Source organism: Stegodyphus dumicola, chromosome 10, assembly GCF_044657685.1.
Source record: "Stegodyphus dumicola isolate Sdum_Otavi_A_Nest chromosome 10, ASM4465768v1".
NCBI lineage: Eukaryota > Metazoa > Arthropoda > Arachnida > Araneae > Eresidae > Stegodyphus > Stegodyphus dumicola.
In genome coordinates, this window is record NC_140777.1 from 16,988,079 (window position 1) to 17,011,973 (window position 23,895).

General features: G+C 34.5%; 1 protein-coding gene across 1 annotated transcript in view; it reads left to right on the top strand.

Moving 5' to 3' along the window:
• The first annotated feature begins 236 nt into the window (after positions 1–236).
• LOC118191493 (centrosomal protein of 192 kDa-like) overlaps positions 237–23,895 on the top strand; it is a 381,533-nt gene continuing 357,874 nt past the window's right edge. Inside the window, exon 1 of the mRNA XM_085824676.1 lies at positions 237–298. The gene's annotated coding sequence lies outside the window, so the exon portion shown is untranslated. The remainder of the gene's footprint in view (positions 299–23,895) is intronic.

The window sequence follows — 23,895 nt, forward strand, 5'->3', positions numbered from 1 at the left end:
TACTGACGGATCAAAAAAAGTTGGCAACCGTTTGGCGAAAGAAGAAGAACAGACGACTTCTTTGGATTTAATTCATTATTGTTTGAGTTTTTATGAACTGTTTGTTAAAGGTGGTTTATTAGCTTTTGATTGTGTTATATTGTGCATTTAAATGACAGCAATAAACTTGTGAAGTTTGTTTGCTAAATCTGAAATTAACATGTCTTGATAGAATTCCGGTGTTCAACCACCAAAACATGTAGGATTATGCCAAAACAATCACAACGAGCTGAATCTAAAGAATGCCAAGAAATTCGCTGTGAGTATACATCTTGTTTTTAATATTTTTATAGTTTATAAATTGACATATTTTATATATTTGAATACATATTTTGAAATAAAAGTAAATTATTAGTTAGGTTAAAGAACTACATTTATCATAGAATACTGATATCACTGAAGTAGTAAATGCTAAATATTCCGAATGTATAATATGTAGGTTTATTTCTCGATAATCTGTTAATATACCTGTGGAATTCTTTAAGCAGCTCCTATTCATTTTCGAACACTTGTGTTTTGACATTTTTTGAAGAGATTTGAGGCCCCCAAATATTCAAACATAAATTTCAGTTTTCTTTTTCACTTATTACGTTTTCGTGAAGTCTTGCTTGCTGTAAAATAAATATTGTCAAGATATTCCTTGCAATGAAATAGTTTGTTCCACAAAAACGAATTAAGAAATCACATAATACATTGGTCACTCTAAAGTTTTGTTGAAATGCTTTGGTAGATAGTGTTTCTTGTCATTACTTTTAATTCCTTGTGCGAAACAAAGGAAGAATTGTAATAGCGAAACATTTCGGGTAATATATTTCAACAAAAATAACCATTTTGATTCCTCTCGAATTTATATGAATGCTTTTTTTTTGCGTGGCATCTGTACGTAAGGACAAAATAAAGGACTTTCTTTTTCTAAAACGGATTTTTAAATGAATTTAAAATGGATTCAGAAAAGATTTTTTCGTGACATCTGTACGGACAGGCGTATGTAAGTATGTCGCAAAACTCAAAAACGAGTAGCCTTAGTGCGATGAAATTTGGTATGGGGGACTTTTATAACATGTAGTTGTGCACCTCCTTTTTCTTGTAGCAATCAGCCGCATCAAACGTGCTATTGTTATTACTATTCTCGCCTGTCTGAATCAGATTAAACCCAAGAAATTCGTCGTGACAAGAAGTGAAAATTGAGTTTGTCGTTGACAAAAGCTTTGGGCTCCATACAGGTGACAGTACGACTTTGCACAGGACCACCCCCAATTTCGAAGGAGAACACCTACCGGGAACAGGTCGCATCTCTCTTCTTCTACCGCCAACGTTTCGCGAGGACTTTTGATTCGCAGCATATTTAGAGCGCCCCCAAACCGCGCATTTCCAAACGTCCATGCCTTCTCCGAGATTCGAACTCGGGTTCTTCGGTTCCTCTGGGAGCTCAGTATTTTTATTCTTATATGTTGGTAAATTGTGCATTTTTGCTTTAAAGTGGTTGAATATTGTCTTATGTTCCTGTTAAAGTTCCTATGCCTTTAGTTAATATGCATGCAATACTTATAGAATTATCAGCAGTTTAAAAATTTAAGTGGCACTACGTCTAACGAAACCGCCATTTCTTTGCATTTGAAAATATCACTGACTACTTAGTAGAATAGTGAATTTAGTCAGTTGGAACCCCAACTTCAGTGCCATTTTAGCCAGTGAGACCAAAAGTTAACTTTCAGTTTTCTGCTGAAAACTATAAATTTAATTGTAATTTTTTTAAACTATTTTGAACTGTATTAGGTATTTTAGGTTATAAGGTATTTTCTCCAGGGCTTAATTTCTAAAATTAGAAGTGCTGGAAGACCGTCAGCAAAGAGGAATAAGAGTAAATAAATAAATAAAAGGACTATTAAACTCATTAATAATTTTTAAAGTAAATAGTTAATTATTATCAAATTAATTAATAGCTATTTAATTAATAATTATTATATAATAAATTAATTATAATTTAATTGATAATGATTAGATAATTAATTAAGTATTATTCATTGAAATAATTAAAGTAATTAAGTAAAATGTAAAGAGATAAATTAAAATTTAATAAGCGATTATTAATAAAAAAATTTCTACTGAAATTGTTATTCAGTTACATAAAAGAAGTGCCGCAGCCTTCTTATTCAGAGCTCCCGTGCGCTCGAGCTACAGTTATAATTTATTACAAAAACTACGAAGCACCAGAACCGGGATCCGGTAGGTTCCGGCCCAATTTAAGCTCTGATCGTAGGGGGAAAAAATCTTTTATCATTACAAAAATTAAATATGCTTAAAGTATAGCTGATGAAAATTCAGATAATGCTAAAAACAGGGCGAAACAGAACTAGGGCGTGAGGGTATGAGTGGGTGGAAACAAAAAACGAGGGAAATCTTGGTGAGAGAGAACGTTATCTTTGACCTCAGCTCTCTGCTGATATAATTATAGCCACCAAGCAGTGGTAAAATGAATCCTCGATCTGACTTCTAAAGATGAATGCAAGGTTGCTGGTTACCCTTTTGGTCCCACCGTATTTGGTTACATTAGTAGTTACTGTGGGAAGACGATTTAAAGGACGTGCTTGAGCAGTTTATCTTAGTATTTCACTCTTATTGTACTCGCTGTCACTTAACGCACATTTAAGAACACAAATTTTACTTCCTGTGAGGATACCTAACTGTAACCATCGATAACAATACACTAGATACGATGGCATGGCGAGAAATTTACGCGTTCCTAAACAAACTCCCCCAAATTTATTCTAATCTATTATCTTCTTAAGGGGACTCATACACCTTAAAACCCATAAGATATTCGAATAGGTGACTGTTGCAAGAATTGGGATAACTTATTTATTTTAAAAGCAATTACTACCAACTTTTTACAGCTGACTACATAATACAGCTGCTTTCTGAAATAGTTATCAGAATGTTTGTGTTGCCACAAATATTTTTATAATTTAATCCACTTTATGAAAAAATGTTTCGTTAAGTTTCCACCTTCCCCGCCCAGTTTAAAACATTCTGTTTCATAATTTAATTCATATTTAATATATAGCTTTTATAACATTTGGAAACTACTGTGAAAGTAAAATTCTAAAAATTTCATGTTAAATTTTTATTTTATTTTGAGTTGAGTTTATAAAATGTATTTTATTAAAAAAATTTTTAATGTTTTCCTCCATAAATTTTTTCAGTATTAAAATATTCATCAGATTGTTGGTTCAGTTAGAAAGTAGTGCCCATATAAAGAATTCCATCCAATTTCAAGTATGTACCGTTAGCCCTTTTTAAAATATCGTGCGCGCAAGGTGGAAACATGGCGAAATATTTTGTCACAAAGAGGATTAAATTACAAAAATATTTGTGGCAACAAAAACTTTCTGGTTACTATTTTCCAAAGCAGCTGTATTATGTAGTCAGATGTAAAAAGTTGGAAGTAATTGCTTTTAAAATAATTAAAATATCCCAATTCTTACAACAGTCACATATTCCAAGATCATAAGAGGTTTAAGGTGTACGAGTCCTCTTAAAGGGAAAAGTTTCCGCATGTGAGTGAGGGGACTTTGCTTGAACGTCTCATGTTCTCACGAGTTCGTATTTCTAGGGAAATAGAGTTGCAAAGTCTGCTTATTGTTAAACTAAAATGTTAGGAATTCTAAATGTTTTGCCTTGGAATTGTAGTTCAGTTTTATAAAAAGAAGTACCGGAGCTCATCTTATCTAGGGCTCCGGTGCGCTCCGGCTGAATTGTAATTTATCTTAAAAATTAAGAAGTGCCGGAGCCGGGCTTCGGTGGGCTCCGGCGCAATTTAAGCATTGATTTTCTCCCTTCTTTCTGCATGCCTTAGTGTGTGTCACGGTTAGCACACTCGGCGCGTATTGGAGAGGTTCAGGTTCGAGTCCAGGATAAGGCATTGCTCATTTTTCGTGTCTTTTGCTTCAAAAATAACCTATTATCTCTACAATGGCCCCCAAACTAAAACCGGTGGTGGATTATGATTCTTCACCACAAGGATTTGGCGAATGGGTCTCTTAATCCCCAGTCGCCCTTTAACCCCTTCGCGCTGACTGTCACGTATACGTGCCAGCAACGAACGCACTTACCTACCGGCCGACACGCAGGCGTGCCAGAGGATTGTTCCATTCTCTACCGACTGTCACGTATTTGTGCCAGTACTTTGGAACGTTTTTCAAACTATAATTTCTGCCACAAGATGGCACTGTATGTCCATATGGTTTCAGATACATGTAAATTAGACCTTCTACTCGAAATGAGAGAAGCATGACTCACATACACGTGTTTTTGATTATATAAACAAACAGGGAAATAAATGTTTCCGAATGGCGTGATTTATGACGTCTCTTTAAATCGCACTTTATTCGCACGTGGTAGTTGTTTACTGTAAGTAGAGAAGTTTTATTTGCTCTAAAGCGTTGGGTATTTCGGTTTACAGTTCAGTTTTTAGAAAATAATTAGATCTTGTTAGACGTGAATTCTTTGTTTTTACCGTTGCAATGTCGAAGCGTCGAAAATGTTTAACAGAGCATGAAATAGCAGAAATGATGCAAAATATTTCAGATATTGATTCTGATATTCTGATATTGATTCTGAAAGATTAACTGAAAGACATTTTCCAAAACTTTGTTCAGAAGAGACTCATAAGAAAATGAGACGACGGTGCTTCGTTTGTTCACATTCCCGGAAAAATCCTCCAAAACGGCAAATGAGTTATTACGAGTGCAAGGAATGTAACGTAGGACTGTGTGTAGATCCCTGTTTTCAAATTTTTCATACGAAAAGAGAATTTTAAGTAATATATTTAGTTTTCAGATGTATAATGTTAAAATTCATAAAATGGTGAGTAATTAAAATAAAATGTGAAAAATATGCATTTAAACAAGAAATAAGGCAATTAAAGTATATATATATATAAATATTTATAAAGCATAAGCCGTTTAAATACTCTATAGAGCATTATTAAACAATGTGTTGATACTTCGGAAATTTCATGGATTTAGGCTTAGTAGCAAAAGAGCCCCCGGCCTTGGAGAGACGCTCGCGTAAGACACTGCCGGCCTCAGCGATAAGCGCGCGTTTTCGCTACCCGGCTCGAAGGGCTTTTAAAAGGGGATTTTTTTCCTTCCTTCCAGCATGCCATAGTCGTGTAACGGTTAGAACAGGCCCAGGTTCGAGCCCGGTCAGGGCACTGTTCACGTATCCTGCTTTAAAAGTATCCTAATGACTCCACAAGGTTTTTCTGTATTTACAATTTTTAATGAAGACTGAATTTTCATGCATTTTTTTCCTTGCCACGGATTGAGAACGGAATTGATTGCATGAGAAATATATCTGTAACGAAAATCTAGGAAATCGGTTTAAATGAAGTGTATGAAAAATGTGTATAATTTAATATGCCGTGCAAGGAAATCATGCGGTGTCTCCATCAAATATTTTTTAGATGAAAACACATCACAAGAATTATCTGCGTATGGAAATTTTTGTCTGAGTAGTAAGATGCCTGCAGCCAACATGCGAAGACGCTACAAATTAACTACCAATTTTGCTAGAAACTTAATAATTCAACATTATAAAGATATCAAAATTATTAGACATATTCAAAACATGCTTCATTTAATTCATTTAATTCATAACTGCCTTTGATGTAATAAAATAATTGAAATTTCGTGGAACTGTAGACAGTGAAGTCTTAACCACATTCCAAACTAACAACAAGGAATCGTAGATTTATTCTTCGAAAAGTCACACATAATTAAAAGCGTAGTACTGCCAGATTTAGAAGAAAAGTTTGCAGTAAATAATCCTGAATCTTTTAGAAGATTTATTTAAGACATAGGGATACAATGAGCGATTGGGAAGAAGGAAAATTTTCGCCAGTAAGAAAAAATACCCTGGATATAAATCAAATATAAAAATGTTTGCTAAGTTTATCGGAAACAAAGTTTTATTGCATAGGAACAATGTTATATTTGCACAACAGGTTAAAATTTAACATATTTAGTTTCGATATATGGATGTATATGAGACAAAACCCGAATTAAGATCTGAATTCGAAAATCCTATTGCCGAATCTTATGCACGGTGGTAGAGGTATAATGATTTGAGATGTTTCTCTGCTTTTGGAATAAGAAATTTAATGACTATCGAAAATAATATTCTTACGGATTTGTATATATTGTTGCCTTCTTATGGGTTCGTGGATTTGGAGTGATTGACTTCAACACTTGATGAAGTACCAAAACATAATTTATTCTCCAGTAATACACGGGAGAGTTCCAAAGACACGTTTGCAATAGTCGAAAAACTACGAGAAGCACGCTGAAATAATCAGCAACACAGCCTTCAGGTTACAATGGTGAGGACCGATTCACAGCAAAGCACTAGAGTGCAGCTCCCGACTCGGTTCGGTCGTTTTCGGATCTCAATGTACTCACTCGCAATGCGCTCGAAGATAGACTCGATAGAATCAACGATGCACACTCTCGATGCAACAACTCGCTATACACTGAAGATACATTTCGACACTAGACAGCTATTCCGCATACAGGTAGGGTTTTTATACCTTTGGCCTGCCTTCGAGAACATTCTAGGCCAAACCGGTAAGAATTCGTTTCGGAATGTTCTCCATTCGTCTATGGCATATCGCCGATTTGTTCACCAAATGTCGCCAAATGAGGGATTTCGAGCCAAATATGGCAACCCTGCCTTCCTTTGCTATTTTCTGGCAACCCTAAAATCCGCCTTGCGGTGAAGCTACCTTACCGTGGCTGGGCATTTCGTAACATTATGTAAATAATTTGAGTGAAATTGCTTGTAAAACTGTAATAGCTTTTGTATAATGCAACATGAAATTCTTGAAAGGAGACGAGGGTATTTTCCTCCTCTTTTCCTCATGCCTTCGTACTCTAATTGGAAGCTTATTCACTGACGCGTATTCGAGAGGTCCAAATTCGAGTCCGGGCCAGGATATTTCTCATTTTTCAAGTCTGGCGCTTCAAAAAAAGCCTAATGACTTTGCAAGTTAATCAATAACTCACGTAATAATTCGGCTATTCGAAAATACTTCGTCGGGATTTAAACTTGGGTGCAGCGACTGGTGCTTAGCAGTCTTATCCTTCGGCCCCTGGTGACCCAAAAGCCAGGAAGAAACCCAGAAAATGGCAGTGGAAAAAAAATTCCAAAATCAGTTTATGGATTACTGGTTAGAAGAAAGGAAATAATGCTTCTCTGACCGTTCAAGAGACTACCAATTCCGTCAAGTCTTATAGTTGCTCAAGAAATGAAATTTATTCAATGACTCAGGAATTTTACTTTGAAAATTTCTTACTGTCCGTCTTGAAAATCACAGAGATGTGCATAAACACCGAGGTCTTCTGTCGGTAAATTGAAAGTAAGATTCTTGTTGTTTAAATTTTATCAAAGTATTGATAGTTGATAACTGAGAACAAGGGAGGCGCCACCAGCGCTTTAAGTGGGGGTGAGCAGTGCTATCCTTCGACTGCAACTTCATGCCAGTTAAATTTAATCTGCCTGTTAGTGAGTACAAAATCAAGTGATTAAAATGTACCCACTCAGTTCTTAAATTTTTTTCCTTCTTCTTAATGTCATTGATTCTATTAATAATGCATTTAAATCATGAGATATTTTTGAATATTTCAATATTTTTATGAAATAACACTAGCAGAACTCATTAAAATCATTATATAGTTTTTCCTATTCTAAGATAAACAATTTAGGCGGCTGTTTCTTAAAATTTTGTGATTTTTTTTGTTGAATTTTATGAGGCGTAAGCCCAAAAAACTTAATAATAACTCTAAAAAGAAAAAATATGTGTCAGCAGGAGTGATTACAAGCGCAGATTGGTAATATGTAATGCTCATTCAAAGAATAAAGAACCTTAACAAATCCTCCCTTGCAGCTTTAACCCTTCGACTACGAATTAAAAAAATCTGATGTGTACACCACATGACTTCCTTGTACGGAATATTAAATTATACGCATTTTTTCTTGCATTTCATTTAAACTTATTAGATTGAATTAAACCTACTTCGCCGACAGCGCATAAACCACAATAGAATAAATGCATTCTTTAAAATTCACTTTGTTTTTACCATAGCGACACTCTGGCGCTAGGTTTACTTAACAGTATTATATTTCATTCATATTGTTGTGTGCGTACGGGTTCGTTATGAAATGAATGCACAAGTCCGATGAAAAATGAACAAAAATTTATTATTATCACAACAGAAATGCTTCAATTTTCTCAAATTATCATGCAATATCACAATATCTCACAGTAGTTATCTTTTAACTACTTAAATGTACAATAGAACGTAATTCAAAACAGCTAAAGAACGCTAATCCGCGAATTCGCTATAATCAACAACGGCAGTTTTCTAAACAACAACAAACTAAGCAACTACTACAAACTGAGATGTTTTCCTCCTTTTATAAGATTTTAAAATCACGCGCTAGAATTTTCCAGTACTTTCTCGAAATCAAAAAGAGATATTTATTTATTTAACGCACGCGCTCTTGTATTTTTAATTTTTCCGGCTTAGCTTTCTTTTAATATTCGTCACGCGCTGCACTGCGCGAGAAATAAAACCATTTAATTTATAATTAAACTAACATTAGCTTTTTAAATACCAAATTCGTAACACTGCCCCCTTCCCAAGGACTGCACGTCCCGGGCAGTACAATCCCTGGACAGGAAGCTAAACTTACAACTGTGGCATAAACATTACATTACAATATCAAACAACATGAACAATAAATGCAATAACTAACTTAAACAAATCAAATGCTATCAAATACTAAATACAAAACAAATACTAAATACAAATCAAATACTAAATGCAAATCAAATACTAAATACAAATCAAATCAAATACACATTTAAAAACAAAATGGACCATGGTCTTATACTATTTACAATTATTTACATTATGTACTATGGCCATAGTAATAAGCTAACCTGTCGTAAGAGTTCGAAGACTCACGGATCCGAACCACGACGTCATTCGTGTTCAGCACTGTATATGGACCATCCGAAGGTGACTGTAATTTAGGACTCAGTCCTTTTCGTTGAATCGGGTTCCACAACCACACCTTGTCTCCTTTGTTGGATCTATGTCTAGTAGCTCTTGTGTCGCATCTGGTCTTCATTTTCTCCGTGGCCAAGTTGACTCGCTTTCGTGCAGAACGGTGCATCCCCTCAAACCGGGCCTGGGCATCTTGGATGTGTTCCTCAGGCGATGAAGGCGCATCCGTAGGGCGAATAAACAGGCGGTCACAAGGCAGACGAAGGTCTCGGCCGAAGAGCTTCTGGGATGGAGAATACCTGGTAGTCTTGCATTTCTTTTCGACCCTGGTATAATTTCGGCAGCTTCCTGAGCTCGATCTTTTAGACAAGGCGTCGACATTTCCAAGTGAGGATCTCTTCTGAGGATGGATAGTCATGTCACCAGATGCTGAAAGCAGTTTGTTGTTTTTGAAGTCTAAGGAAAAATTGTATTTCCTTAAAAAGTCCAATCCGAGTATGCATGGATCTGTGATATCCGCCACATAAGCCGTGTGATGGTAGGCGGCACTTCCAAACGTGATGTTTACGTTTAACTTCCCAGTTATGTCGATCTTATCACCAGACGCAGTCTGAAGGGTAACACAGGATGGCGTCCAAATAAGTTTATCTTTAAACTGTTCAGCTAAATCTTTCCTAATGATGGTAACATTAGCTCCTGTGTCAATGATCATATTGCAAGGAACTCCATTGATATTCCCATTAATGGACAGTCCGTTACTCTTGCCACTCACTGTATAAATTTTAAGCGCTTTAAAACAAGGTTTTTCATTATCTGGCAACCTCCGTTCCTTGATATGGTCACTAATTTGTTTACTGCGTCGTTGCTGAGAAATGGTCTTATTTTCCGTACCTCGGGGTGTTTTGCAGTTTCTTCGTATGTGGCCTTCAACTCTGCAGTTCCAGCACTTTAGAACCAGTTTCGTTTCACTTCTGTTCCGTCTCAAGCCACTGACTTGTTTGGTAAAATCATCTGCTTTATATTCCGTACCCTGGGGCGTTCTGCAATTCCGTCTTAGGTGACCTTCACTACCACATCTCCAACACCTTGGAGCCACTTTCTTCTCGCTCCTACTTCGTATCAAAGCTTCAACTTGTCTGGATAAATCATTTAAACGAGCCATCAATTGGTCCCCTGGGTCGTGGACTCGCACAGCTCTGACTGGGTAGCGATCTCTAAGAGTTGCTTGCTGGGCTGCCTCCAATTTCATGGCGTACAACAGAGCGCTTTTTATATCCTTTACATTTGCCATTCGAAGAGCTTTTTGTATTTCAGGATCCCGGATGCCGTCGATAAAATATTGCAGCGACAGGATTTCTCTTGTTTCTGTCGGGCACTCCGAAAAGGCGCGATGTGACAGCCTTTCAACATCCGTGGCGAGCTCCTGAAGTGTTTCGGTGGGCCTCTGCTGACGAGATTTTAGTTGAAGCCTGCTGTAGTCTTTCAAACACTTTTCACCAAAGCGCAGTTCCAATGCGCCGGATAGAGCTTCAAAGTCTAGTCTCTGGTTTTCGGGAAGCGTCTTGAGGATATCCGCTGCGTCTGCTCTCAGAGAAGCGGCGAGATGACAGGCCTTAGCTTGGGAATCCCATCCATTCGCATCCGCAACGATAGAAAATTGTGTCCTATACACCTGCCAGGAGGTCTTCCCATCATATGTCGATAGTTTCAGAACGGAACGAGCAGGCATCGATAAAAATTTGAAACCTTCAGAATTGTTTCCTACCGTCGCTATGCACTTCTTTAGGCTGTCAACTTCTTTGGCGACGGCAGCAGAAACCCTATCATCAATTTGTTGTTCGACGGCAGAAACTCTCTCTTCTATATGTTCTTTTACAGAAGAAATTCTTTCTTCTACTTGTTCTTTTACGGAAGAAACTCTCTCTTCTATTTGTCCAACTTTAGTTTCAACCGCGTCTATTCTACCTTCCATAGCCTCAAATTTATTTTCTATTACGCAGGTAATTTCTCTTTTCATTTCGTCCTGACCTGCTTTCATCTCATTTTTAAGAGATTTCATCTCTTCCTTAACGGATTCCTGGCCCAATTTCATTTCTCCTTTAACGGATTCCTGGCCCAACTTCATTTGTTCCTGTGCCGCTTTCATTTCTTTCAAGGCATAAAATCCTTAACCGGAAGATAAAAACAACATAATGCAATCATTTTTAAAGCAAGAAATGTACAATTTACAATCATATAAGTGTAAAGAAATTGAGATCACCGAGCCGGGTAACAGAGTGGATATATATATAAATATATTTATATACGTTTGGTGCGGCCGATTGCAACCAAAATACGAGGTGCACATCTACATGTTATAGCAGTCCTATATACAAAATTTCAACGTTCAGAGGCTACTCGTTTTTGAGTTATGCGAGATACGCACGTACGTACATACGTTCGTACAGACGCCACGAAAAATTCTCTTCAGAATTCATTTTAAAGCAGTTTTATAATTTTTTTGAAGGAAAAGAATATTTTATTCTGTCCTTACGTACAGATATGATGCAAAAACATGGTTAAATTGCATTCCATAGCGGTCAAAATGGATATTTTCGTTGAAATATGCTGCCTGAAACTTTTCGCGATTACAATACTTCCTTTTTACTTCGTACAAGGAAGTAAAAAAATGCTCCAGTTTCTATGAAAGAGAACAAAATATGTCACAAATAAGGTAAATTTAGCATTTCGGATTTTCTGACAAACGGTTTCCAACCAAAGGTACAAACAGAAGGATGGTACACATGTAGTTAATTAATGGTGGAATACATATGTTCCACATGGTGCGATCGACTTACTATCAGCATACCTAATATTCTGGAAACTTTATTTTATGAAATAGATTTTACATCGGTATGGCACAAGGTAAAGCATTCTTTGCATAACCCAACATTACACATTGGTCAACTCATATTTGTTCTTTTCTCAACATCATCATTTGTGTACAATGAACACAGCGGCGTCTTGATTTTCCACATATTGGAAGATGATCCCCAACATTCAGGAGATTCTAAGGACTTTTTAATCCACCAATAATTTTTAAACTTTTACTGGGACATAATGTCCCGCTAGTAGTCAAGAGGTTAGAATCTAAACTCTTTCATATTTTTCCTTTGTTTTGACTTCCTTGTACGAAGTAAAAAGGAAGTATTGTAATCGCGAAAAGTTTCAGGCAGCATATTTCAACGAAAATATCCATTTTGACAGCTATCCAATGCAATTTAACGATGTTTTTGCGTGATATCTGTACGTAAGGACAGAATAAAATACTCTTTTCCATCAAAAAAATTATAAAACTGCTTTAAAATTAATTCTGAAAGAGAATTTTTCGTGGCGTCTGTACGAACGTATTTACGTACGTGCGTACGTATCTCGCATAACTCAAAAACGAGTAGCCTCAGAACGTTGAAATTTTGTATATAGGACATCTATAACATGTAGATGTGCACCTCGTATTTTGGTTGCAATCGGCCGCACCAAACGTACATAAATATATTTATATATATATCCACTCTGTTACCCTGCTCAGTGATCTCAGTTTCTTTACTTTTATATGTTTGTAAATTGTACATTTTTTTCTTTTAAAAAATGATTGAATTATATTGTTTTTATCTTCCGGTTAAGGATTTTATGCCTTCAGTAAATCTGTGTGCAATATTTTTAGAATTATCAGCAATTTTAAAGTTGTTTAATTGTCGCTAAGCCTGTTTTTAATGGCGGCCATTGATGTTTGTTTACATTTGAAACAGGAGACTAGTGGATTTGTTGCCAATCTAGAGAAACTTAGCTTCGCAACGACAAAGATAACGCATTCATTTATTGCTGCCAATTAAATCATCCTTAATTCTTTCTGGAATTTTTTCGAGGAAATAAGCGTTTGAGATTTACTTTGTAATTTTTAATATAGATATTTTGAGTTTTTATGTATTTCTGAGTTCTCGCGAAGTGAGAACTAAATTAAGTGAATGAGAAATACTCAATCGTCTGTGAAAAACTGTTTCTTTTTTGTTTTATTTGCTTAATTTCTTTTATACATATTTCTGGCTTTATTATAGTATTTGAATAGAACATGTGGCAACGATTCGATAATTCTTTAAATGATATACATTTTGTGCATTCTGAGTTATAATATCATTGAAATATAATACTGTTAAGTAAACCTAGCGCCAGAGTGTCGCTATGGTAAACAAAGTGAATTTTAAGGAATGCATTTATTCTATTGTGGTTTATGCGCTCTCGGCGAAGTAGGTTTAATCTAATAAGTTTAAATAAAATGCAAGAAAAAATGCGTATAATTTAATATTCCGTACAAGGAAGTCATGTGGTGTACACATCAGATTTTTTATTTTTAAATTTTTGATCACATTAACCGAATTGTCGATAACGATAAGAGATGTATTTTCGTCTACAAACGGCCGGGTCTTCGGCGAATCGATTACAATATCCCAATGATAGCATTAACCGCGATCACAATAAGCGACGCCTACTATACATCCATTCCAAACTAAGTACCCATGGCAATCATTATATTATTTTATGAAAAGCTTTTTGTTTGGAATAAGGAATGAGTATATAAGAAGGAAACAGCATTTGTATGTGTGTGTGTGCGTGTCTGAAAGATAAGTCATCAATAATTCGGCAATAGATCTTTTATAAGTTCCACAATAAGCCGGAAAATATACAACACATGTATTATAAATTCCCCCTTTCATCTCTAATCCCACTTTTAGAGAGAACGAGCAAGCACTTTTACATAATAATTCGAAAGAGAAGGATTGAATGAAACAAATGGAAGTTCCCGTTACCATGACTACTCTTTTCGGACGGGTCGATTCTTGCGCGGAGGGAAAGAAAACTCTGGCCGCTGCCATATAGATGAAGTCATATCAAGTCTACATAAAAGCGACAAAATGCAGCGCGTCAATCTTTCTGAGTGGCTTTTAGAGATAAAAAGCAAAATGTACCCAGTTCTTGTTTGTTTCACTATTAAGTTAGATTTTTCAGACGGCAAAGACGTATGAGAAAACCTTTCTCCTCATAAATCGGGCTTTTCTTACAGTAATATTTTTTCGAATTCTTTTATAAAACATCACTTTATACTGGCGTTTTTTAGATATATTCTAAAGTTCCGATGTATTCTGCGGTAAGTAAACGTTGCTTTGGAGGGGAAGCTTTATGAAGAACAACAATTTGCAGCGAGAAATCTAAGGAAGAATTTATTCTTAAGCTGTGTAAATTTTCATTTTAGATCTCGTTTACGTTTAAAAAAACGATAGAGAGAAAATGAAAAAAAAAAAAAGGGGGGGGGGGGGAGAGAGAATGAAGAAAATTTTTAAAGAATTCAGATTTTAAAGTCGCACCAGAGAAGGGTTTACTCAGCCGTTAACCATCGCAATCGACTCAATTCTGCTAACATAATGTTTTTATCTTTTTTAGCTTTTCTGTTAAGCTTTCGTTGCACATTCACCATATACAATTAAAAAGCATAATCATGAAAATTTTTAAAAGCAACATATGTCTATTATTCCCGAGAATTTATAGGGTTATATGTCATGTACATTTTTTTATATATTCACTGCATTATTTATTTGAAAATTTGTCACTCGAACGGCTAGACTCCTAAAAGGGTTATCATAAAAATGAAAAATCTGTTGTGACAACATATGACTGCCTTGTACGGCCTATTAAATTATAAACATTATTTGCTGCACTTCATTTAAATTTATTTCCCCGAATTTCATTAGAGATATATTTCTCATTCAATTCATTCAGTTCTCACGTCGGGAAAAAGCAGAAATACATAAAACTCAAAACGTCTTTATCAAAAATTGAAAAATATAGAAAAACATAGAACACCAAATTAAAACAGTTGCAATTAAAACAGTTAATATTTTTTTAACAGCTAAATTTAGAGTTTCCGCGCATAAACAAGCAATTCGACCAGCGGCCAATGAGGCAAAATTTTCGGTGCCCCAAACTGAAAGTTTACTTTTGATCCCACTCGGCAAAAAGACATTGAAGGTGCAGAAACTGACTTAATTCTCTATTCTGCTGTTTCAAATGTAAACAAATATGACTGCTCTATTATGCTGAGTCACAGTTAAACAACTTTTAAATCGTTGATAATTCTACCACTATTGCATGCAGACTAACTAAAGTCATAAAAACCTTAACGGGAACATTTGAGCAACATAATTCTATCCCTTTTAAAGCAAAAATGCACAGTTTAGCAACATATAACAATAAAAAAAATCAGCTCACCAAGCCGAGTAACAGTGTGCGTAAAATTATAGTATATATATATATATACTTTTAGTGCTGCCTATTTGAGCCAAAAAAGGAGGTGCACAACTAAATGTTATAGCAGTCCTATATGCCAAATTTCAACGTTCTGAGGCTACTCGTTTTTACTGCCTACAGATGCCAAAGAAAAATCTCTTCTGAATCCATTTTATAATCTATTTTAGGAAAAAGAGTTATTTATTCTGTCCTTACATACAGATGTCAGGCAAAAATATCGTTAAGTTGCATTCGATAGCAGTCAAAATGTATATTTTCGTTGAAATATTATACTCGAAATTTTTCGGGATTACAATACTTCTTTTACTTCGTACAAGGAAGTAAAAAGTATTTAATAATTTTAATTAATCCAGTTACTATCATTTCATAAAATTATGTAATATGTCTAATTGATAATCTCGTGATTTATTGAAATAGATGAAATTAATGAGCAGCAAGAATATTTTTTAAGAACTGAGTTTATTGCTTTTCAGTCATTTTGTTTGCTATTCAATAACAGAAAGATCAAATTTGAAATTTAAATGTTTTACGATTTACTGCATAGCAAACACTCTGGTGCGCTGAGACGAGTATTCTGTTTGAGGCAGTGGCAACAGATTGCTTTCAAGTAGCCGAATGAATCTGTGGATTAAATTTGAAAGATAAATATCTTACACAAAATGGCAATAATCTCTCTCTCCGCAGAGAAAAAATGCTTAATTTCAAACAGTGTTGTAACCTCTCGCTTTCAAATCGCAGAGTTTGTTAAAAATAATGGTAAATTTGTTCAAAATATGAAATAAATCAAAACCTACCTAATTCAAAATTCAAAATTCATTCTTCGAAATGGCCACGTTCAGGTGGAGAACTGAATGGATTAAAAATTATGTGGTTCTAAGCTTCCACTGTTTTTCCATAATGCGAGGAAAATATGAAGGCAGACAAACAAATTCTTAATTATTTAATTGTTTTGGCAATAATACAACGTGATAATATTTGGTGGCAACAGTTTGAAGTGATTCGAATACAAAACTAATACAGACAGAAAGTGAATTTTGAATGTAATAACACCTCTTGTGGTGGTAAAAAGAGGGAAAGAAGAAGAAAATCTGAACGAAATTAGATTTTAACGTCGCCCCAAAGAGTTTGTTAAGGCTTTTTAAGCCTTCGATGAGCCTTCAGTTTACCAATCGGCTTTTGGACTCGCTAGTAAAGTAGTTTCGTTTTGTCTTTTTACTTCCTTGTACGAAGTAAAAAGGAAGTATTGTAATCGCGAAAAGTTTCAGGCAGCATATTTCAACGAAAATATCCATTTTGACAGCTATCCAATGCAATTTAACGATGTTTTTGCGTCATATCTGACAGAATAAAAGACTCGTTTCCTCCAAAAAAATTATAAAACTGCTTTAAAATAAATTCTGAAGAGAATTTTTCGAGGCGTCTGTACGAACGTATGTACGTACGTGCGTACATCTCGCATAACTCAAAAACGAGTAGCCTCTGAACGTTGAAATTTTGTATATAGGACTGCTATAACATGTAGATGTGCACCTCGTATTTTGGTTGCAATCGGCCGCACCAAACGTATATAAATATATTTATATATATATCCACTCTGTTACCCTGCTCAGTGATCTCAGTTTCTTTACTTTTATATGTTTGTAAATTGTACATTTTTTTCTTTTAAAAAATGATTGAATTATATTGTTTTTATCTTCCGGTTAAGGATTTTATGCCTTCAGTAAATCTGTGTGCAATATTTTTAGAATTATCAGCAATTTTAAAGTTGTTTAATTGTCGCTAAGCCTGTTTTTAATGGCGGCCATTGATGTTTGTTTACATTTGAAACAGGAGACTAGTGGATTTGTTGCCAATCTAGAGAAACTTAGCTTCGCAACGACAAAGATAACGCATTCATTTATTGCTGCCAATTAAATCATCCTTAATTCTTTCTGGAATTTTTTCGAGGAAATAAGCGTTTGAGATTTACTTTGTAATTTTTAATATAGATATTTTGAGTTTTTATGTATTTCTGAGTTCTCGCGAAGTGAGAACTAAATTAAGTGAATGAGAAATACTCAATCGTCTGTGAAAAACTGTTTCTTTTTTGTTTTATTTGCTTAATTTCTTTTATACATATTTCTGGCTTTATTATAGTATTTGAATAGAACATGTGGCAACGATTCGATAATTCTTTAAATGATATACATTTTGTGCATTCTGAGTTATAATATCATTGAAATATAATACTGTTAAGTAAACCTAGCGCCAGAGTGTCGCTATGGTAAACAAAGTGAATTTTAAGGAATGCATTTATTCTATTGTGGTTTATGCGCTCTCGGCGAAGTAGGTTTAATCTAATAAGTTTAAATAAAATGCAAGAAAAAATGCGTATAATTTAATATTCCGTACAAGGAAGTCATGTGGTGTACACATCAGATTTTTTATTTTTAAATTTTTGATCACATTAACCGAATTGTCGATAACGATAAGAGATGTATTTTCGTCTACAAACGGCCGGGTCTTCGGCGAATCGATTACAATATCCCAATGATAGCATTAACCGCGATCACAATAAGCGACGCCTACTATACATCCATTCCAAACTAAGTACCCATGGCAATCATTATATTATTTTATGAAAAGCTTTTTGTTTGGAATAAGGAATGAGTATATAAGAAGGAAACAGCATTTGTATGTGTGTGTGTGCGTGTCTGAAAGATAAGTCATCAATAATTCGGCAATAGATCTTTTATAAGTTCCACAATAAGCCGGAAAATATACAACACATGTATTATAAATTCCCCCTTTCATCTCTAATCCCACTTTTAGAGAGAACGAGCAAGCACTTTTACATAATAATTCGAAAGAGAAGGATTGAATGAAACAAATGGAAGTTCCCGTTACCATGACTACTCTTTTCGGACGGGTCGATTCTTGCGCGGAGGGAAAGAAAACTCTGGCCGCTGCCATATAGATGAAGTCATATCAAGTCTACATAAAAGCGACAAAATGCAGCGCGTCAATCTTTCTGAGTGGCTTTTAGAGATAAAAAGCAAAATGTACCCAGTTCTTGTTTGTTTCACTATTAAGTTAGATTTTTCAGACGGCAAAGACGTATGAGAAAACCTTTCTCCTCATAAATCGGGCTTTTCTTACAGTAATATTTTTTCGAATTCTTTTATAAAACATCACTTTATACTGGCGTTTTTTAGATATATTCTAAAGTTCCGATGTATTCTGCGGTAAGTAAACGTTGCTTTGGAGGGGAAGCTTTATGAAGAACAACAATTTGCAGCGAGAAATCTAAGGAAGAATTTATTCTTAAGCTGTGTAAATTTTCATTTTAGATCTCGTTTACGTTTAAAAAAACGATAGAGAGAAAATGAAAAAAAAAAAAAGGGGGGGGGAGAGAGAATGAAGAAAATTTTTAAAGAATTCAGATTTTAAAGTCGCACCAGAGAAGGGTTTACTCAGCCGTTAACCATCGCAATCGACTCAATTCTGCTAACATAATGTTTTTATCTTTTTTAGCTTTTCTGTTAAGCTTTCGTTGCACATTCACCATATACAATTAAAAAGCATAATCATGAAAATTTTTAAAAGCAACATATGTCTATTATTCCCGAGAATTTATAGGGTTATATGTCATGTACATTTTTTTATATATTCACTGCATTATTTATTTGAAAATTTGTCACTCGAACGGCTAGACTCCTAAAAGGGTTATCATAAAAATGAAAAATCTGTTGTGACAACATATGACTGCCTTGTACGGCCTATTAAATTATAAACATTATTTGCTGCACTTCATTTAAATTTATTTCCCCGAATTTCATTAGAGATATATTTCTCATTCAATTCATTCAGTTCTCACGTCGGGAAAAAGCAGAAATACATAAAACTCAAAACGTCTTTATCAAAAATTGAAAAATATAGAAAAACATAGAACACCAAATTAAAACAGTTGCAATTAAAACAGTTAATATTTTTTTAACAGCTAAATTTAGAGTTTCCGCGCATAAACAAGCAATTCGACCAGCGGCCAATGAGGCAAAATTTTCGGTGCCCCAAACTGAAAGTTTACTTTTGATCCCACTCGGCAAAAAGACATTGAAGGTGCAGAAACTGACTTAATTCTCTATTCTGCTGTTTCAAATGTAAACAAATATGACTGCTCTATTATGCTGAGTCACAGTTAAACAACTTTTAAATCGTTGATAATTCTACCACTATTGCATGCAGACTAACTAAAGTCATAAAAACCTTAACGGGAACATTTGAGCAACATAATTCTATCCCTTTTAAAGCAAAAATGCACAGTTTAGCAACATATAACAATAAAAAAAATCAGCTCACCAAGCCGAGTAACAGTGTGCGTAAAATTATAGTATATATATATATATACTTTTAGTGCTGCCTATTTGAGCCAAAAAAGGAGGTGCACAACTAAATGTTATAGCAGTCCTATATGCCAAATTTCAACGTTCTGAGGCTACTCGTTTTTACTGCCTACAGATGCCAAAGAAAAATCTCTTCTGAATCCATTTTATAATCTATTTTAGGAAAAAGAGTTATTTATTCTGTCCTTACATACAGATGTCAGGCAAAAATATCGTTAAGTTGCATTCGATAGCAGTCAAAATGTATATTTTCGTTGAAATATTATACTCGAAATTTTTCGGGATTACAATACTTCTTTTACTTCGTACAAGGAAGTAAAAAGTATTTAATAATTTTAATTAATCCAGTTACTATCATTTCATAAAATTATGTAATATGTCTAATTGATAATCTCGTGATTTATTGAAATAGATGAAATTAATGAGCAGCAAGAATATTTTTTAAGAACTGAGTTTATTGCTTTTCAGTCATTTTGTTTGCTATTCAATAACAGAAAGATCAAATTTGAAATTTAAATGTTTTACGATTTACTGCATAGCAAACACTCTGGTGCGCTGAGACGAGTATTCTGTTTGAGGCAGTGGCAACAGATTGCTTTCAAGTAGCCGAATGAATCTGTGGATTAAATTTGAAAGATAAATATCTTACACAAAATGGCAATAATCTCTCTCTCCGCAGAGAAAAAATGCTTAATTTCAAACAGTGTTGTAACCTCTCGCTTTCAAATCGCAGAGTTTGTTAAAAATAATGGTAAATTTGTTCAAAATATGAAATAAATCAAAACCTACCTAATTCAAAATTCAAAATTCATTCTTCGAAATGGCCACGTTCAGGTGGAGAACTGAATGGATTAAAAATTATGTGGTTCTAAGCTTCCACTGTTTTTCCATAATGCGAGGAAAATATGAAGGCAGACAAACAAATTCTTAATTATTTAATTGTTTTGGCAATAATACAACGTGATAATATTTGGTGGCAACAGTTTGAAGTGATTCGAATACAAAACTAATACAGACAGAAAGTGAATTTTGAATGTAATAACACCTCTTGTGGTGGTAAAAAGAGGGAAAGAAGAAGAAAATCTGAACGAAATTAGATTTTAACGTCGCCCCAAAGAGTTTGTTAAGGCTTTTTAAGCCTTCGATGAGCCTTCAGTTTACCAATCGGCTTTTGGACTCGCTAGTAAAGTAGTTTCGTTTTGTCTTTTTACTTCCTTGTACGAAGTAAAAAGGAAGTATTGTAATCGCGAAAAGTTTCAGGCAGCATATTTCAACGAAAATATCCATTTTGACAGCTATCCAATGCAATTTAACGATGTTTTTGCGTCATATCTGACAGAATAAAAGACTCGTTTCCTCCAAAAAAATTATAAAACTGCTTTAAAATAAATTCTGAAGAGAATTTTTCGAGGCGTCTGTACGAACGTATGTACGTACGTGCGTACATCTCGCATAACTCAAAAACGAGTAGCCTCAAAACGTTGAAATTTTGTATATAAGACTGCTATAACATGTAGATGTGCACCTCGTATCGGCCGCACCAAGCGTTTATAAATATATTTATATATATATCCACTCTGGCTCAGTGATCTCAGTTTCTTTTCTCTTATATATTTGTAAATTGTTCAGTTTTTGCTTTAAAAATGATTGAATTATGTTGTTTTAATCTTCCGGTTAAGGATTTTATGCCTTTAGTAAATCTGTGTGCAATATTTTTAGAATTATCAACAATTTTAAAGTTGTTTAAGTGCCGCTAAGCCTTTTTTCTGACGGCGGCCATTGATTGCTTACATTTGAAACAGCAGAGTAGTTAATTTGTTGTCAATCTAGAGAAACTTAGCTTCGCAACAACAAAGATAACGCCTTCATTTATTATTGCCAATTAAATCCTGTTTAATCCTCTCTGGAATATTTTCGAGGAAATAAGTGTTTAAGATTTACTTCGTAATTTTTAATATAGATATTTTGAGTTTTTATGTATTTTTGCCTTCTCGCTAAGTGAGAACTGAATTAATTGAATGAGAAATACTCAATCGTCTGTGAAAACTGTTTCTCTTTTGTTTTGTTTGCTTAATTTCTTTTATACATCGTTCTAGTCTTATTATAGTATTTGATTAGAACATGTGGCAACGATTAGATAATTCTATTCTTTAAATGATATAAATTTTGTGCATTATGGGTTATAATATGAACGAAATATGACACTGTTAAGTGAATCTAGCGCCAGAGTGTCGCTATGCTAAACAAATACTAGAGTGAATTTTAAAGAATGCCTGTATTCTAGTGTGGTTTATGCGCTGTCGGCGAAGTAGGTTCAATTCAATCCAATAAGTTTAAATGAAATGCAAGAAAAAATGCGTATAATTTAATATTCCGTACAAGGAAGTCATGTGGTGTACACATCAGGTTTTTTAACTCTGTTTTCAAACATTGTTTTCTTCTTTTAGATTTAACGATAGAGTATTGTCATACATTTTTCGGTTTTCTTTTTATCTACATAACGTTTTTTGGTCTTTTTAATTTTATTATTAAATACCACTTCCATCGCACTTGCGCCATAAAATTCAACAATAAAATCATAAAATTTTTTAAAAATTAGCCTAATTTTAGAAACCCTATAAAGCATAGCGATAGTTTTTTTTTCCCATTTTTTAAAACTTTTCTCAATTTATCTTTTTATTAAAACGGGCTGTAACTCTCGAAAGGGTATTTTGCGTCGAATCACTATGGATAAGTTATTTCACATTTCATTTGATTGTGTTGCCATTCAGCAAAATGTAAGATATTTATCTTTCAGACTGAATCGATTTGTTATAGATTAACAACGTAAGCTAATTTAGCGCAATATATGCAATTCTTAAAAATTCCCGTTTCTAATTGTTGATTAAATAATAAAAATTAATTTAATTCATGATCTATCTAATTAAAAATATTCAGTATTATCATAGAATGACTTGAACATTTTTTATTACCTGTTTGATATTTTGCCAAATTTTAATGGGCCTTTTAATTGAGTTAATATACTCAATGGTGTGAAAGCGAGCAATTGCAACACATAAGAAATAAAACATTTTTATCTCACCGCGTGAGCCTATCTATCATAAACTCTAACCATATGCTGTTTTTAAATATTTTGTGATTTTGCTATTGAAGTAAATTCTGTGTGGCTTAAGTGCGAAAAACGGGACATTTAATAAATAAAGTTATCATACATAATGTTAATAAAGACAACAAAAGTTTTGTAAGTCATCTTACTAAGAAAACTAAACATTGATATTATGAATTGAGAAAAAGACTGAAAAAATGTATACCAACACCTAACACTTCATCGGGAATTCTAAACATATGCTGCTTTTATAATTTTTTTAATTTTGCTGTTGAACTGTTGTAGAGTCATTAGGTTAATTGGAAGCAGAAAACATGAAAAATATGCAACCGCCTTCGCCGGGAATCGAACCACGGACCTCTGGAATACCGGCCCAGTGTGCAGAACCACTACACCACGAAGGACGCTAGGAAAGTGGCAGAAATACCTTATACCCACCCCTTTTTAAAGGGCGACTAGGGTTTTTAGGGGATCTAGTCGCCAAATCCTGGGGTGGAGAATCATCATCCAGAACCCTTTTAGCTCTGGCGCTACTTGTAGAGTCGTTAGGATTTTTTTAGGGGCAGAAAGATGAAAAATATGCAACCACCTTCGCCGGGAATCGAACCACGGACATCTGGAATACCGGCCCAGCGTGCAGAACCACTACACCACGAAGGGCGCTAGGGAAGTGGGAGAAATACCTTATACTGTATTTGGCGTAAAGGCGAAACAAACAATGATAAATAAAGCCATAAAGACAAAAACAAAGGGGTTAAAGCTAGAATGAGTGCAACAGCAGACTGGCAGACAACGAACTGAGCGAGAGCGTAAAAATCCTTAACAAACCCTGTTGGGGGACCGTTAAAATGTGAAATCGTTCGAACTTATTATTATTATTAATATTTTGTCTTTTTAGCTTTTTTTAATTAAGCTTCGTTTTTTTTTTTTTTTTTTTTTCGAACTTACACAACATAAA